Below are 17,385 nucleotides of genomic sequence, written 5' to 3' on the forward strand. Positions count from 1 at the left end.
TAGAATCAAAATGTGTCTAAGCTTCTATCTAAAACTTGGTTCCTGAATGTAACTTGCTTGTCGACTACAACTAGGTTCCTGAATGTAGCTCAACATTCATTGTATGTGACTCAATAGTTACTGAAACTTGTTATTGAATGACAACTTGATTTACAACATCTTTATCAGAAGTCGTATCTTTATAAAAGTACACAAAATATTTATACTCTTTAGGTTCCATCATAGGTTTAGCTTCATGTACCTTTTTATATTCATCAAATTTCACATTTACAGTTTCCACAACTTTGTCAGTGTTAGTAATTAAACACTTACAAGCTTTAATTCTTGTTGAATAGCTAAGGAACATACCTTCTTTATTTTTAGCATCAAATTTACCATTCCTATTATTTTTAAGAATACAACACTTTCTTCCAAATACCTTAAAATATTTAACACTAGGTGAGTATTCATACCATAATCCAAAAGGTGTTGAATAAGTACCTTTCTTGACTTACACGTGGTTCAAGGTATAGATAATTTTACTTTAAACCTCTCTAGAATATTTCAAAGCAACATTTTTATCCATATGAGTGTCCTAGCACCATACATTACATATCTATTCCTCCTTTCAGAAATTCCATTTTTTGGAGGGGTCCTAGATGTAAATTTTTTTCTTTTGATTCCTCTATCATTATAGAACATCTCAAACTCATTTGATGTAAATTCTCCACCTCTATTCGATCTTAAAAATTTCAAGCTTTTTCCTATCTCCTTCTCAACTATAGCTAAGTACCACTTAAACATTTGGAAGGAATAAGATTAATGTTTTTGAAACATAACTATCATCATCCAAGAATAATCATCAACAAATATGATAATATACTTGTCATCTTTGTAGCTTTGAACTTCTATTGTTTCACACATATAAGTATGAACAATCTTAAGGATTTTTTTAGAGGTGTGAGTCTTACTTTTGAAACTAGACTTTTTCATCTTACCTAACTGACATTGTTTGCAAATTGTATTATTTGGCTTCTTCAATTTAGGCAAAACTCTGACTCTTTTTATGTTACTGATACTGACTAAGCTATCAAAGCTAACATGACATAACCTTGTGCACCATAACCAAACATCATCAAATTCTATAAAAAGACAATTAGCATCATTAATATCAAGATAAAATAGATTACATCTAGTTTGTTCACCTTTTCCAATTAGTTTCCCATTAGTTTCATAGATCTTTTCTATCTTCTTCTCGTACTCAACTTTCCAACCTGAACTATTTAGTTATGAAACACTCAACAAATTATAGTTAAGTCTTTCAACATAATAAGCATTATCACACACAATATTTTTTGTGATTTTGATAGATCCACTACCTTTTATCAGATAGGCTACATCTATTGGAAATATAGAGGGAGTAACTAAGAATGAGGGGGGTGAATTATTTACCACTAAAATAAATCTTAGATCCTTTAGATGTCAACAATAAATTTAGACTAAGAAAACTGATTACTGTTGTTACTCGGTAAACACACAAAAAATGTTCTAACTCAGTAAGTGTAGAGTGTGAATTACTTTTAGTAGATCTTAAAACACTAACAATAATTAATCTTGCAAGCATAAGGGAAATAACATGAACACACAAGACACCAAGATTTAATGTTGAAACCCAATTTGGGAAAAACCACCAATGTAACTAGTTACTATTTTTCAGTCTTCTAAAGTGAGCCCTATTAGGAGCCAACCTTGTTAAAGGTTACAAAACACACTGTTAAAAGAATTCAATGGAATTGCAACCTTTTTAAAAGAATTACAATTGGTTGTTAAAACAATTCTATTAAGAGATTTTAGATTGTTGCTACAATGGTTAGAGAGTAACAATGAAATGACCTGATTGTGATGCAACAAAATTGTTGAATCCAGATCTTTATTCTACTTAAATTTTATCCTTCCTAATTGAATATTACTTTTATACTCCACAAGCATACCTACTTATCCTTCAAATTCACTCCCTCTCTTTTCTTCTCAATTCAATCAACACACTTGCACACACACTAGAAATCTCAACTTGACCTTTTATTTATATCTTCTTAATTGTCAAGTTGGTCCAAATTCAAATTACAATAACTAATATTCATCACCATAGTTAGCTAGAATCAATACATAAAGTAATTAAGCTTCATATGCCAAAATAATAAAAATCCTTCGTAAGCAGACCTTGCTTAGTAGAAACTAGCTTTGGAACGATTCTCCATGTTGAACCATAGAGGCTTAGTTAACATGGTGAACGTATAGAAATATTTTAACAACCAAGTGAACTTGGTTAATACTGACTCTGTCCAACTTTACCTTCATTAACTAAGTGATCTTGGTTAACACTCTTTTCTTCCTCAATTCCTTCAATGCCTGAGTGAGCTCGGTAGAAACTGACAATTGTTTAGAGTAAACCTATGAATGCTCGGTAGACAAGGAAAATTATCTTCACTGACCAAGTAAGCTTGATAAGTACTAACTATCAATTGATATAACAATTGTGTAACATCAAAGACAACACACAATTTAACCAATTGTATCCAATATCATTACTACCAAACCTTACACTATTTTTATCATAATAATTTAGAGGAACAAACTTACTTTTATCTGTAGTCATGTGATATGAACACCTACTATCAATTATCCATTTTTATTTCTTGTTTACATGAGACACTAGCGTAGTTGCCTCATCCTTATCAAAATCATCCTTCATTGCAACATACACCACTTTATCATCATGGTTGTGAGATCCATCTTTAGTTTCCTCTTATGCAATGTAGCAAGATTTCTTGCCTTTTTCTTTGTAATCTTTACTTTCCTCATCTCTTTTACTTATGTATTAATCTCCACTCATATTTTTCTTCTTTTTTAGACATCTAGAAGAAATATGACCAACCTCATTATAATTAAAATATATGATAGGTAACTTACCATTGAATTTTCCTTTTCCTTTGTGAAATCTCCTTGCTAGAAGTGCTTCAAGTTTTTCTACATCCTCCTCATTTTTATCACTATCGCTAGAAACATATTTTACCTTTTTCTTCTTCTCTTTAGGTTCCTTTAAAGAAATTTTAGTCTTGAAATCATATTCAACATCTTTAGATTTGAAGTTATCAAAATATAGATAATTCAAAGGTAGTGAGTCTACCTACCAAACCTTCAAGAGACAGATTAGTACCTAGTATACATTTGAATTCTTGTATGGAAGAAACTCTAATAGCATAGATGGGCAATAGTATTCTTAGTACTTTTCTTAATATAGTATCATCATCAATCTTACCATTATCTCCTCTTATAGCATTAACAACATCTTTTTATTCTAGAGCAATATTGAGAAACATTCTCACCTTCTTGCATCCTCATGTCATCAAACTTTCCTCTATGACTTTCAAATTTGGCTATCAAAACATTTGTATCTCCTCCATTAATTGTGTGAAGATAATCCCACATCTTCTTTGCACTATCACAACCCTTGATATCATCAAACTTAGAATAACTTAGGGTAGAGGAAACCTCCAACATTGCTTGATTATGTTCTTTCTTTTTCTTCAGGTCATCAGTAGTTGGGGGCCCGATGGGGTCAACATGCTTAGTGGTGAAGGTAGATTGTGCATGTTCTCCAATACCTCTTAGGTGTAGCTTCATCAAAATTTTCCATGTAGCTAAGTTGTTCTTTTTGAGCTTGGGTACCCCTCTTCTTGACATCTTGATCTTTTTCTTCTAGTACCGTCAAACTGTTCCTCTTAAGAACTATGGTAGTTTGATCTACCAACTATTGAAATTGTTTAGAATAACTAAGAGGGGGGTGAATCATTTATTCAAGCTCTAGATGTCTAGACAAAAAATTTCAATGCTTAGTAGACCCATATTCATAAAACCTTGTCATGCATGCATTCGTTAGATCATATAATACTTAAAATCTGTAGGTTACTATTCTATTTCAAAACAACTTTGGAGAAATGTAAATATAAAACATAATAGATTCAATAACACACTTGACACAAGAATTTTATGTGGAAACCCAATTTGGGAAAACTACTAGTAACACACTACTCATTCTCACTCTTGTGAAGTGATACACTATGAAAGGCTAGCCCTACTAAAGGTTAGAATACACACTATTAAATGTGACTTGGTTAAAAGATTTCAATCACCCTATTAGGAGTAAGCCTTGTTAGAGAACTTTAGACCATTCACTTGGAATGTCACATGGTTAAAAAATTTACAAATGATTGTTAGGTCAACCTTAATCCAAAGGATTTACCTTAGATTGATACAATGATTAGAAAGTAATAGTAAGGCTTGATCTGATAACAAATTACAACTCACTTGTTGATTACAGATCTTTTTTTTTAGTCGTCCATTCTACTTGGCATTCACACACTTCAACCTTGATAGCTTTTTCACCCTCCAAGCATTCATACTCTTAATCATTCTTGCTTTGCATGCCGATTTCAATCACTTTCGTTCGGCCACTAAAGGAAGCAATACCCTAGACTCCTTGTCTACCTTAGATTCTTTAACATGAAAACCATTACTTCTAACCAACTATATATATATATATATATATATATATATATATATATGTAGTGAATTAAGATATATATATATATATATATATATATATATGTAGTGAATTAAGATCTCTTTCCATTTAACCACAATCGTCTATTTTAAGGTTAGGTAGGATTATTTATGATTCAATGAATCTATGAACTCTTTCGTTTGAGTCCCTTCTAGAAAATTCTTCTTTAGTCTTCCTTGAAATTGCTTCAAAATGGTTTACTATGAATTCTATGCCACCAACTCATCATAGTTGTCTTCTACACACTTCACATAATTCAAGAAAAAAATAGTCAGATTAAATTTTTTAAATCTTTGATTAAACACATTTACAAGAACTCAACATCAACATGTTGTTCACTCAGCTTCTATATTGTTCTTCCTCTCGTCCAACACTAATTAACTCAGCCAACACTACTTTACTTAGTGAACACTAAAGCTTACTGATGCTTGACATCAACTAAACTTTACATGACATATATTAACAATCACTTAGCTTGGACTTTTTTTCGTCTTTGCTCAACATATCCAAAAAACTCAATTGAGTTATAGCTAAGAAAATGACCCAAGTGAATGGGAGATTATTTTTCCTCCATTTGTTTCTTTTAGATGTTTTTTCATCTTCTAAGATGAATTATTGAGTCTTTGTCTTCATTAGGCATGCTAATTGTGAAATGGGTATCTCTGAAATCACCACCATAATCTTACACATCTTCTTAGCTTTCTAACCATATATTTTTTTAATTTGTTTTGGAAAACATTAACATTGTAAACTTTAATTACTTTTACTAATGCCTTGACATTCCTTACAAACATATGTCCACTATTTTTTTTAATAGCTTTTGATATACTTGACTAAATTTGAAATAAATTATATATTACCATTCTACACTTGATTATATACATATTTTTTTAAAAAAGTTTACATTTTCAATTATTTTGGTGCAAGTTATGCTCAACACACAAACATGTACCAAAATTTCAGTATGTAGTCTATTCAATAATTCATAACAAAAAAAATATTCATCCTAAGACTATAAAAAAATACACAACTTCTGCATATGACTCTTAACTATTATCCTATGAAAGGCATATGAAAAATACTAAATATAACTATGTCTTTTGTGCTACACATGAAAACAACTATGTTATGTTTTCTAAAAAAATTAGGAACTATTTTTCATGTGTGTAGGGTTTGACCCACCTAATCTTATCCATTTTGTAAATAGTCTGGAAGCTTAGAAAGTAGATTAAGAGTAGTACAATTTATATGTTTTATGCATCTTATCATTTTTAGTGGATCACCCTCAAATGTCTCATCCAAAAAGGTGTGTCCACTTATGCCCCCCTTTTTGTACACCATATTGTTGCAGTTACCCTAACCTACAGAGATAAAAATATGAGAACAACACCCTGAAATACCTACAAAGATATAATTTTTTTTGAAATTTTATGAATTAAATCTTCATTGATCTACTCATGTCCTCGTTGACAAAAATATCCATAGGAGTGATGCCCTTGTCCTTTCTTTCGAGTCTAAAAGTTAGCCACAGAATAGTGCCTTTTTTCTAGATCTTTATAAACTAGTAACCAAATCCCTAATAGATTTTGAACCATTTTAGGTGACCAATTCTTTCAACTTTAATTCTTATTGAATGTGAAGAAAGAGTGATTTTAGAAAATTCTTTAAGAGCTTGCATGCATATTATGATAACAAGGATAAGCCCTTCATACAACACAACAAATGAAGGGTTTTTTCATGGGCCCAAAGGATAATATTTATGGAAGCCACAAGGTAATAAGAAATCAAGATGAATTTATCATGAAAAAATTGATTTAAATTTACAAAATAATAAGTAATAATAATGCTAAACTTTCTATTGAGGTTTATGTATCTCATTATTGCCCCCACAATAAATTCTTATAGAGTCTTGAAGGTAGCCCTATTATAGCCCCCACTAGAGTTTTTGAACATATTATCTCTTTTTCCACATATAGAAAAAACATCTAAAGCTTCATTTGCATACTTCTTATCACGATTGAAGTTCCTCCCTTCTATGAAAGTATCAAATACCTTTGGAATCAAATCTTCATTGGTATCCAATTCTAACCCATAAGCTTTTGAAATCCCCTCATCCCATCTTTCAATGAATTCCTTAGTCACTTGTATATCTTGACATAAATATTTTTCACGTAAGAGTTCCAACCACAAACATAGACCACTAACCAAACTACTTGTTTCTTTTTTTCACCTATTGTAATTCACTAGTTCAAACTTTTTGATATTCTCCCATTTCAAAATGAACTCCACCACTTTGAGAAACATGGCATGAGAATTGAAACCCAAGGTTTAAGACCACTACATACATTGGGAAATTTGACATTAAAAGGTCCTATTCCATAACCCCATTTATATTTGCATTACCATTAATACCTAGATGAGGAAATGTGAAAAATGACACAACATCATAATGAATTGTGAATTGAATATATTTTGGGATATAGTCATTTACTATTCCAAAATACTATGTGATTAGATACAACTCCCAAATTGGCCTACTTGACAACCATGCAATTAGCTTCTTAATAAGTGTATGTGCTTTTTCAATCTTCAACTATGTTTAATATTAGTTTAAATAAATTATTTGAATAAATGTACTTTATAACATAACAAATTAGGTTTGATTGTAAAAGGATTGATCTAGCAACTAGATATAAATATCACTTTTGCAAGGATATTGAACTCTATTTAAATATTTAACCCATGGTAGAAAATACAATACTAGATAAAGGTGATGTTGACTTATAATCTTTGTGTATAAGAAGGTCTAGTAAAAATAGTGTTGGGGTCTTTTCAAAAGATTTCTATAAACTAGGAATTGCACAACCTAGGCCACATAGATATACCATACTTAATCTTGAAAGCTACTCTGGAATAATTGAACATCATCATTCAAATAAAGTTACAATGATAAAAATAAAATTGGGTAGACTATTTAAATTAACATTAAGATTAGTATTAATATTTATAATTAATGAGTCTTAGGAAATGCCCATTTCAAAAACTACAATTTATAAAGGACCGAAAGAGAGAACATGATTAACATTTGATATAGTATGTTATGTAAAGTCTCTAGAAGGTCTCAGAATAAAGTCTCCATACTTATATTATTATTATGAAAATGTAAAAAATTGCAAACACCTTTCGAAAGGAAAGGATTTTAAGAAAACAGAGTCAAATATTTACAAGATAACTTTAGTGCATTAGATCCTTACACAAATTTGAACCAAGGAGTATATTTTTAAAGTAATATATTATTATCTTTTCATAATTTCAACAAAAATAGAACCTTGATCCTCAACAATGGAACACAGATTACATGTCAGAACAAAATAGTATCAAAGAAAAGAACACAGTCATAATGGCACCATTGTCAAAGAACAACACAATTGCATGTTTTTAAAAGTAACCTTAAATGTGAGGGTACAAAGGAATCCACATCCAATAAGGGTTCATAAATATGTTGAACCTTGTAATCATTTTTAAAAGGACCCTAAGAATTCAAAATTAAACTATTTAGGAACAAAGAAAGATAGAAACTCGATCATCCAATCTATGAAACTCTCAACAAAGGGAACCATATCCAAAAATTTATTTAAAAGGACCTCATGAAAAACCTCTAGATCTTCTTCGTTCCAATTATCTCCTCACCCTTTTCATGAATGGAGATACCTCCTTAATTAAGTTAAAAGAGAGGAAGATAATCAAAATATTTCAATCCAAATAATGTTCAAACAAACATCGAAGTAGCAACAACCATGAGACACATAGATTAGCTATCAACCACCCTTCAAAACAAGCTAGAAACATAGAGGAAGAGGTGGAAAACATTAAGATATACAATAAAAATAACTAACAAAATAATGGGTAGGAATAAAACCCCAACCACTACAACAATGAAAGATGATAAAAAAATATCCAACTAGGTAAGGAGCAGAAGCCAAATGCCCATTCAAAGTAATAACTATTATCCCCTTAGATTAACCATCTAGGGGACACAACCCATAAATTTCTTTGAGCCCCATACAAGACCTACCAACCACTCACATCCATAACATGCCACCTTTAAAAACTTAAAACAAAAATCCACATGAAGTGTGTTGCCTAGATCAAGAATGAGCCAAAAGGGAAGTGAAAAAGCACATGGCATGGAGTGTATTCAAAAAAATAGTAGAGTAGCATACGAGGCACCACAAGAGGCCAAAAAATGCTAAACCTTTCATCATTAGGTCAAAATATTAATCTATAGATATAATGTAGAAGTTGTGAAAACCAACTTCATAGATTGCCAAGATCACCTGCATGCAAATAACTTGCTGAAGAGAAACCAAAAAAGGAAGGAAAAAGAAGAGCTTCGAAAAACTCAACAAGATGAGAGAAAAATTGTATTCCAAGATTGATTGATTGAAAAAAAGAATTATAAGAGTTCAACCTTAAAGGTGAATGAAAGCCCCAAAGCCTAAAAAAGCTAGGTTGCACAATATAATTAATATTAAATATTAATTATATGTACCTACAAGATAGCTTAAGAAAACTAGAGTAACAGACAACTTAATTAATTAAATCAAAGTGATTTAATTAATAAGTGAAAACAACTAATTACTGTAACACCCCCCCTTAAGAGAAGCTTAGGAGGTAAGCTAACCTAGCATAGCTATGAAAGCAAAAAAGTGGGTCCCAACAATAAGGCCTAATTAGGTACCCAACACAAGGAAATCTCTGTAAATCGGAGACAAAGGAGAAAATCCAGTGGGAAAAACCTCTCTGCAAAAATAGATAGAAAAGAATGTTCCAGAGGATAGGAACACGAGAAGATCATGAAGAAAACCACTGAAGTAGAAGAAGTTGCAAACTCTATTAGAAAGAAACTGTTGATCTGAAGATCCTCCATAGAAATAGAAGGCACGAACTGAGAGTGTCTATATGGTAGGTGATCCATCTCACCAAAATGCATAGGTAGCTAGCCACTATAATCGCCTAGTATATAGGATCAAAATATTGAATACATAGCTCACTCCAATGAACCATCGAACCAAGGAAGCATTAGAACAATAGAATAACCCCCCCCCCTAATGCAAACGGGGTGAGGTGATAGGAAACTGAAAAGATGAGCCAAATCCTCTATATAAAAAACCAAGAATAGTGAGAGAGTGTAAGAGGTACAAACACCTATAAGGGCATGTGTCATAGAAATTGCATGGGGTTAAAAAGAAAGAGGGCACAAAAGTGGCAAACAACTATCCCCCCCATGGCACTTTATAAAATAGTGCAAGTACAACTATCTCAAAACAATGTTCATAAACCCAAAATGCAAGAGTGGCACTTTATCTCAGTGCATTTGCATAAAGATGCTTACAAATGATATCAACAAGATCAAAAAAGGAGAAAAGATAATAGAAAAGATAGTACAACCCAAAAAAAAAGATCCCATGCCAAGAAAATGATCCTTGGACCTGAAACACCCAAGATATCCATCATAGAGTAAAAATGCCAAAAACATAATAGAAAGTGCATGGGGTAGAATCTAGAAGAAATTACATCATTTCTGAAAAGTAGATAGAACTAGGTTTCCAAAAATATCACATTTAAAAAAAATAGAGATAGGATGCACAACAAACGCTCGCTAGAGTCAAAAATGAAACTTTGGACTTTAAATACAAAAATAAGAAACTAAACTTTATCAAAACCAAAAAAATCCTATATCAATCTCTCAGTCTTAGAACTAGCTTTTTGAAACTTCTTTCAGATTAGAAAAAAACCTTTGTATGCTCAAGATATGGCCAAAAAGGTGCAAGTAGGTAAAAAAGGGACCGTAAAGAGCCTACAGGTGTGCTGATGCAGTGCTGACATTAGCATTTCAAGGAAAAAAATTTGATGGCCATGGGGCTATCGCAAAAAATAAGGCCACATGGCAAGTGCCAAGACGGCACCTTTGGCCACGTGTCAACTATAGACTGGGCCAAAAATGCCATGCAGGTTGTTGAGTAAGCGGGGCCGCAGGAGGGCAATGGCTACTGGTGGTGATGGTCACAGTGGTGGCTGGATTTGGTGGCACCGCCTGTAGGGTGGATGGTTGATTGTGTGGTGGTGGCCGGACCGTGATGGTGCACCAGAAGCGACTACGGGTAGGCCGGGCATAGGCAGTCCACTGGTGGCGTATGAGTGGCTATCGAGTGGTCGCTAGGTAGAGTGGCCCAAAAGATTTTTTTATTTTAAAAAAAAAATTATTTTTCACAATAAAAGCATCTAGACGGCCTCTCGAGGGGCCTAAATTTTTTTCCCAAATGCTCAAAGCTGAAAAAGACAAATTTTATATGGATCCTGACTGTAAATAGCCTTCTAGATCCAATGTCAGCATCCATTTAGGCCCAAAGTGTCCCAAAAAGTTTCTCTTCCTCCCAATTAAAGAAAAAAACCTCAAAAAATTTGGGGTTTCTAACTTTGAATCGCGGCTTCAAAAATATTTCGAACAAGAAGCAACAGGGCGGCTCTGATACCATGTAGAAGTTGTAAAACCTAATTTCATAGATTGCCAAGATCGCCTGCATGCAAATAACCTGCTAAAGAGAAACCAAAAAAAGAAGAAAAAAGTAGAGCTTGGAAAAACTCAACAAGATGAGAGAAAAATTGTATTCCAAGATTGATTGATTGAATTGATTGAAAAAAAGAATTACAAGAGTTCAACCTTAAAGGTGAACGAAATCCCTAAAGCCTAAAAAAGCTAGGTTACACAATATAATTAATATAAAATATTAATTATATGCATCTACAAGATAGCTTAAGCAGACTAGACTAATAGACAACTTAATTAATTAAATCAAATTGATTTAATTAATAAGTGAAAAAAACTACTAACTCTAACATATAATATTCCTCATATATCCCATCTCTACCTTTGTAATGTCACATTGAGGTAACCACTCTCCCATCAAGTTGTTCCATTCACAAATAACTAGTCCTAAATAATAATGCCTAGATCAAATTGTGGATAGATGACCAAACAGAGGATTCATTGGACATAGAAACTCTTGAAACAAGCCAGAGAGTAACGCTCTTTACATCCTTGACATCCACTGAAATGTCCCTTTTTTGATTTTTTATAATATTCCCAACCTCTAATCAGATTTTCAAGATCAAACAACTAATATCACAAAGATCCACCAAATTTCTCAAGAAACCCCAAATCGGGTGTGCCAGAAATTGTGCCAAAAGCTTCACAGCTTCACCTATTATTAATAAATCTGAAAGTGGAATTTTTTACAGAAATTTCAGCAGCATAAAAGCCTACAAAATGAAATTTCTAGATCCATATAGCCTTTACACAACAGTTCTCAAATGTAGGACAAAAACTATGCTCATCGGGCTCCCGAAATTAACACAAAAATGCCCGGAAACACCACAAAAAAACTAATAATCTATCTCATAATTTTAATCACATCCCAATACATATATTCAGCTCTATTTTAAAACCATAAAGTCTGAAATATAGAAGCAACCCAAACTGATATGAAATACTCAACTGAAAACACCAAACTCATACAAAAAATACACCCGAAAACCCACAAATCTGCACTGTTCAGCACAAAGGCAAAATCTGTATGAGCATGCACATGGAATGGCTTCAAACTCCTTTCCTTACCCTTCTTGGAAACCTGCAAAATCCCATTCTTGGGTCTCCCTGGAAACCTACAAACTCCCGTTCTTGGGTCTCCTTCTCCACAGGTTTGGCAGCCTCTGAAGAATAACAAAGAATAAGCAAAAATCAAGTTTTGCTATCTGCCCAAAATGCCTCCAAAACCCTTAAAAGAGGGCATAACTATAAATCATGTCCAAGAGAGGTTAATGAAACATATTTTAATAATAATTTTCATTTATTAGTCCAACAGTTTCCAAAGATTAACCCCCTTTTTCTGAAACTTCACTTTCTTGGGCCTGCCTGCCTTAGCAAAGATTATTATTTTTAAATTATTTGAAAAGGGGACATGACAAGTCCTCCCCTCCCAAACATTGCTTGTCCTCAAGAAATGGCTAAACAATAAACCAATCAATCCACCTGGATCCCAAATGTAGTCATGAACTATACTACTACCAATTAACACAGGCTCCTGCAATATCCTCTGCAATATGACCAAGAGGAATCCATAATCAAACTGACAATTATAGCTTAACCAAACTCCAAAATCAAAAATTCCACAATTAGAAACCCATGAGACACAAACTCTTAGAACATCAAAACCCAAGTAAAGTGGACTACCAACATAGTAAATACCATGAATGCATTCCACTGGCCTATACAGAATGTACAATCCAACTCTGCAACAATGGTGAATGCTCTCAAATGAAACTATACCAAGTATGGAGAATCCACACACTATACAACTCCTGCAATCAACACAACTCTACAAATCACCAGCCAGTATCTCATAACCATAGCTCCCATGCACCCCTGATGGTAAAAAACCATCACAAGATAAACAACAAGAAATGGAACCCAAACCAAATTTGCCTGCCATCAACTCCTCAACACAAGGATCGAATGCTAACTGATGTACATACCCTGAAATATAATGTTGATAAAAAAAAACCAACCTTAGTCAACAACTCACCATGAACAAGTGATACAACCCACTGTGATTGATCACCAGCTAAGTCAGGAGATGTCATAGCCAAAGGAGTAGAATCAATAACAACACCCGCTGAAGCATCACTCCAAAACTCCTGCTCTAAGTCATGTATTATCAAGCTATCAACTGCAGAACCTATCGCAATGTCATGCCCATCACAACTCTCATCTTGAGGCATCAAACTGTCCCATAACTGATGATAAGCACTAGGAACCAAAGTACATCTCTGTATCATCATCTCATCCACATGGTCATCAAAGGTAAATTGATGAGTGTACCTCACAGTGTAATGCCGATAGAATTCGCCAATCTCAGTTAGTGGCTCAGACTGTAATCTAGATGAAATTAACTGCAATTGATCATTAACCATGTTGGAACTGACTACTACCTCCGAAGATATCACCAAGGGAGTAGTATTACTAGCAGGAACCATGACAACTGTTGACTCACCAACATCACACATGATCTTTGATACATCTCTAGTCTCTGTGCCATCAGTACTAGAGGCCACCACCATGTCAGGCATACAACAATATGCTACAACACCCAACTCAACTGAACCTGACTCTAGTGGGAATGAACCTGATATGCCAATGTTAGTATCAAGGATGGATGTATCCCCATCTCCATTAGCTCTGACAATCTCGGCCATGGACATCCTCGAATTACCAAACACCACAGCTTGTGACCATATAGAATTAGGTAAAGACTATAGTCACTCTAACTCCATGGTCACCTTAGCCAAATGAAACTGTGACTCCTTGAAAGCCAGCTATGTACTCTCAAGAATCTCAAAAGTCACCTCAAGCTGCTCAGTAAGCTCACTCACCTCATCTTCCTTGGCCAACAATGCATCATATGCTGTACTGCCCCACTCCATAAGATAATCTCTGTCGGCTACCAACTACATATAATTCTATCTCAAAATTTGAATAGCCTCCCATAAAGAGTCGATCTCTGTCAAGGAAAGATAACTGCCTTCCTGCTCATCACTAGTAGGAGAACCCCATCCATAAGCTGCTAACAACTGACGAGCAGCATTGAAATGCTGGCAAGTGATAGCAATGTCTCAATCACTAACTCTCAACTGATTAGACACATGATGGCACTGGCTTTACTGTCTCCTACAAACCTCCTTTGATGCACTATCTAAAGGAGTATCCTCAATGTTACTAGTCTCTAGAGTATTACCATCCATTTCCTGTGAATCAACTCTAAAGCTCATATCAACATATGGAGTATCAAAAACTATAGCACTATTGTCCAAATCCTCTGTACCCAAAGAAACTAAGTCTTCAAAACTACCCACTACATCCTCTTGGATGTCATCAATCCCAATATGATCCTCGGACTCATCTAGACACACTGCCAAATATGAAAGATCATCAACACATTCCAGCAAGTATGGTCGACTGGATATATGAACAAATCCCAACATCAGTGTATAATTACTAATACCAACATCAGACAAGATACTGGCACAAGAAAAGACAACACCACGTAATCTGATAATCAAATCCATGATAGTACCCAAACAAACACTACTACCAAAAAGTGTTAAAGATCTCCAGTCAACTGAATCACAAATGCCAATATAACAATCTTGAGTCCATATCTATAAACTAGAATCAGCTAGTAACTCAAGCAAAATCCTCACTTGAGTAATATGACCAATACCAACTAACTCCACATACCTATCATGATGAGATAATGAAGTCAAAATACTGTCTTCACTCACCTTCATCTGGCGGGATAAATCATGTGAAGTACTACCTACCTCAACCTCATGTGATGAAGCATCTAATTGTGCCTGGTACTCTTTCTCAGCAAAGTCATGAATGCTTAATGTCTACTCATCTCTACCAAGTATCTCACCATCCTACACAACAAGATCCTCATAATCATCATCTGAACCCACTACACTATAGTCACTACCTATTGTAACTATACCATCCTAAATACATGTGGCATCACCCTTTGACGACTTGTAAATAATTGTCTCAATTTGAGTATCAAGTTGACCGTTACTATCAATTTGTGTAATATCCTTTCCCACCACCTCCTGTGGTAGAGTAGAATTTGAGACCTCTACCTGGCTATCAGTTAGTTTCTCAAACTCCTCATGCAAATTTTTGGAAATTGTGTCATTTGTCCTGTGAGAAAATTTTTCAAATAGAAATCCAGTCAACTTATCCACCTTAGCTGGGTCGGACAACATGTCATTCATTATACGGTGGTGCTCAACCAACTGTTTATACATGTCATGGCTTATTTTCATAAGTTTATCTCGAATGTCTAAATAACCATCCTTTCTACTGTTTTGACTCTGGATATCAATTGTCCAAGATCATGTCCTTTGAGACTCTTTACTATACCTGTTCATTCTAGATAAAGTAGAGTGTAACCCCAATAGGATATAACTTCTTCAAACACCAAGAACTAACATGCAAATGATCAGAAGTAGCATGCAACCATAGATTTTGACATGCAACTGATTAGAAGCAACATGCAACCACCAAATTCACCAAGAACTAACATGAAAATGATTAGAAGTAGCATGCAACCATAAATTTTTACATGCAACTGATTAGAAGCAACATGCAATCATAAATTATGATATGCAAGATCTGGGTAGTTATCAAAACTGACATGCAAACTTCTACAACCACCAAATTTACTAAGAACTAACATGAAAATGATTAGAAGTAGCATGCAGCCATAAATTTTGACATGAATTTGATTAGAAGTAACATGCAATCATAAATTATGACATGCAAGATTTGGGTAGCTCTCAAAACTGAAATGCAAGATCTGGGTAGTTGTCAAAACTGACATGCAAACTTTTACAAACCCTCAGGCTGGCAAGATCATGGCTATGATACCACTCAAATGTCCCTTTTATGATTTTATATGATATTCCCAACCTCTAATCAAATTTTCAAGATCAAACAACTAATATCAAAAAGATCCACCAAATTTCTCAAGAAACCCCAAATCGGGTGTGCCAGAAATTGTGCCAAAAGCTTCACAGCTTCACCTATTATTAATAAATCTGAGAGTGGAAATTTTTACATAAATTTCAGCAGAATAACAGCCTACAAAATGACATTTCCAGATCCATATAGCCTTTACACAACAGTTCTCAAATGTAGGACAAAAACTATGCTCATCGGGCTCCCGAAATTAACACAAAAATGCCTAGAAACACCACAAAAACACTAATAATCTATCTCAAAAGTTTAATCACATCCCAATAAATATATTCAGCTCTATTTTAACACCTTAAATTCTAAAATACAGCAGAAAACCAAACTGATATGAAATACTCAACTGAAAACACCAAACTCATACAAAAAACACACCCGAAAACCCACAAATATGCACTGTTCAGCACAAAGGCAAACTCTGTATGAGCATGCACATAGAATGGCTTCAAACTCCCATCCTTAGACTTCTTGGAAACCTATAAACTCCTATTCTTGGGTCTCCCTAGAAACCTGCAAACTCCCGTTCTTGGGTCTCCTTCTCCACAGGTTTGGCAGCCTCTCAAGAATAACAAAGAATGAGCAAAAATCAAGTTCTGCCATATGCCCAAAATGCCTCCAAACCCCTTAAAAGAGGGCATAACTATAACTCACATCCAAGAGAGGTTAATGAAACATATTTTAATAATAATTTTCATTTATTAGTCCAACGGTTTCCAAAGATTAACCCCCTTTTTTCGAAACTTCACTTTCTTGGGCCTGCCTGCCTTAGCAAAGATTATTATTTTTTAATTATTTGAAAAGGGGACATGACATCCACTTAACTCCAAGATCATATTCTCCAAAATGACATTTTTAGTACAATAAAATTAAGTCCCAACTAACATGAGTCCCAAATATGGAAGGGAACATACAGAGCAGAGAAGGATGCTCCCCTTTGAAGCTAGAGAAAATAATACACTATTATATATATAGAACCATTATAAGTAAAGGTTGTACAATGATGAACTAGATTCCATTCATCATTGTTACAATTTCAATCCTTTGTAATATTTTAAGAGACCCTCATGCTTCCCCTTTCACTCCCACTCTTCATTAAACATATACTATTAGATGATGTAATATATTTTGTTTA

Source organism: Cupressus sempervirens, chromosome 1, assembly GCF_028749045.1.
Source record: "Cupressus sempervirens isolate cs-2001-9-10 chromosome 1, ASM2874904v1, whole genome shotgun sequence".
Lineage (NCBI taxonomy): Eukaryota > Viridiplantae > Streptophyta > Pinopsida > Cupressales > Cupressaceae > Cupressus > Cupressus sempervirens.